Below are 2634 nucleotides of genomic sequence, written 5' to 3'. Positions count from 1 at the left end.
CTTCCTCTCCTGGTGCTGTCTTCCCCACTTTCCCAAGTCAGGCTCTGGCTGCCCTTTTTCCATGTCCAGCTCAGACTTCTCCTCCTCACCTCTTAAGCTCCCTATCCAAACATCTCCCTGTGTAAACATCTCCACCTCAGTCATCCCCATCCCATCTTACTGCCACTTCTTCCTTCAGCATCTCCCTGCTACTGGGAAGGGCCCAGCAACCTCAGCTTAGGCTTCCCTTTCTATTCATTCCATCAGACTCACCCGATAGCTCTCTTAGACTCCTAGAGTGATCCCTTTAGTTTGAGTGAGAGGGGCTTGTGCTGAAGGACCCAGGTTCAATCCCCACCAATGCCCGTCGTGTCTACAGTTTTACTTACCTATCAATGTAGGTTGTTCAGCCCATTCCTGGTCATGTGTGGTACATCTGCTGCTGGCCATCTCTGTGATGTAGGTCCCTTATCCACACAAGGACATGGCATATCAAGGCCAATCCAGCAGCTCCCATCCGCTTTTCACCTCCACAATGGACAGTGAGCCCTAGCCTGACTACAGAAAAACAGGGTGGTGTTCTTCATGGGAATCTGCTGAAGCTCCAGTCTCCCCTGCTCCACCCCACCCCCACATGCTAAGGGTTTTCAAAAGATACCACTAATCTCAGATAAATAAAGCATCTAAGATGAGGTCAGTGTGGGTGGATTTACTGAGCAGACATGTTCTAAGAGAAGAAGAGATTCCTTCTCTGCTCTAGTGAGATTCCCATAGAAAAAGTATCTGCTGGTGGGGGTGGGGGCACTGGTGACATTGTAAGAAAGACAGTGACCTCTACCTGTGAAGGTGGCTGAAGCTTCTTGCAGGCAATAGAGTCCAGGATCCTTACACCTCCTTTGGGGATGATTTTCCTAGGAATAAAATCAACACAGCACAATGAGAACAACGTCTCAGTCCCAGGGCTGGGACCCAGGGATAAGGGTTGCTCTCAGCCAGACTATATACCTGGAAACTGATCTTTGTCCCAAACGCCACAATCACCCAGATGAGTGAGTGGTTCCTACCTCCATGAGGGGTGTGTGGTTTTCCATCTAAGCATCACTGAGAGCCAGCACTTCTCGGTTTGACAGGATGAGGTCATCGCCCCCCAAGCTGGGCCAGCTGCAGACTACATTGATGTAGGAGGAAGGCCAGATCCCAGAGCCTGGAAGACAGAGAGGGGAGGAAGCCCCTGCTCATTTCCTGTTCAGAGACCCCATCGAAGAAGGGCCAAGAGGGGAGGGGAGAAGGAAGGGCAGGAAGTGAAGCTGCCCCTGTGGGGAAGGCACTAAAGTAGAAGCCAGTCCAGTTCCCAGATCTACCCCATGTTTGTAGGTGTGACCTTGGAGAGGTCACTTTATTGCTTTCATTCCTGTCTGTAAAATGGGGGTAGTAGGTTCCGCCCCTCCCCAGGAGGTGAGGAGAGGACAGTCCCATTGTCTGCATGGGGCTTGGACACTCTGGGCATGGATTGTGCCACAGGGGAAGGGACCTAGAATTTTCTCTACTATAACCAGGGGAGGAGGATGGCATCAGAAGGTCAAGGAAGGGGGATGGGGCAGAAACTGCTGCCACACACGGGGCTTAGGAATTCAGTCAATGCCAAGGGCTCGGTACCTCCCTTCATCAAATAGTTTCCTTACTGAAAAGACTGACCCCTCCTGTCATTGGCAATCTGCATACTATTTGAAGTCCTTCCTAGTGTCCTCAAGGTGCCCACGTAGTTCTTGAATGTGATGGATTCATTGAACCAAGTCGATAGCTGTGAAGTTCAGAGAGGCAATTGGTAGTGTGGGATGAAATGAGGGGGAAATCTATAGCTAGCAAAAAAAGGTGTCGTTGGCATTTTGGTTTGCAAATTTGGAGCTGATCTGTCCTCTCACCGAAGGTATGAGGACACAGAGGAAGAAGAGTGCCATCTTGGTCAGTTGTTCTATGATAGTCAGTTCCACCATGTGGCCATTTCATTCAGGGAGTTCTGCAATGAAATCCATGGCACTGGCTGCCCATGGCTGGGGCAAAGACATGAGGTGCCAAGATATTTGGTGTGTGGTGCCTTGGTGCAAGTGCAGAAGTCACATGAGTCAATATCAGTCTGAATTTCAGCCCACATCCGGCACCACCAAACGAAGCAGGAGGTTTTGAGGCACCCAAAGTGCCGTGCCAGGGAGTTGCCCTGGTTCGGATGTAGTACCTTCAACCGGGGACATCCTCGCAGTACAGGCGGCCCTTAGTAAATGTTATCGCGTCCCACATGGAATGTTGTTTCTCATTCTTGGCTCCTGATTGTTCAGAGATGTCCCCATTCCCTGGCCAGCGGGTCATCCCAGGAGGCTGATTAAATTAGCATGAGTAGAGCTTGAGGTATGGTAGTGTTAAGCACGTTTCGGGGCTTGAGGAGGAAGGGCTGGTCCAGACTAGCTTTCTCCCTTCTTGGTTATATTCTGCATTAGATGACAGGGCGTCAGCCTGGCCATTCTTAGTTCCATGTGGGCAGTTAAGTAATCTTGAAATTGAAGCAAGAGAAGAATAAGGTCTAGCTGAATTGTCCCTGATTCAGTGCTTTGGCTTTGCGCAGATACTGGAGGCTTTTGTGATCAGTACAAACTTGTGCTG

At 50.2% G+C, this 2634-nt stretch overlaps 1 long non-coding RNA gene across 1 annotated transcript; it reads right to left on the bottom strand.

The window, feature by feature from the left end:
* Window positions 1-455: 455 nt before the first annotated feature.
* On the bottom strand, window positions 456-1107 carry LOC112119461. Its single transcript, XR_003370539.1, has 3 exons — window positions 1044-1107; window positions 818-890; window positions 456-537 (listed from the first exon to the last, which is right to left on the bottom strand). It is a non-coding gene; the product is annotated as an uncharacterized LOC112119461 (long non-coding RNA).
* Window positions 1108-2634: the final 1527 nt, after the last annotated feature.

This window comes from Terrapene carolina, unplaced genomic scaffold, assembly GCF_002925995.2.
Source record: "Terrapene carolina triunguis isolate 2854851 unplaced genomic scaffold, T_m_triunguis-2.0 Scaffold33479, whole genome shotgun sequence".
NCBI lineage: Eukaryota > Metazoa > Chordata > Testudines > Emydidae > Terrapene > Terrapene triunguis.
This window is presented reverse-complemented; position numbering and strand designations above follow the sequence as displayed.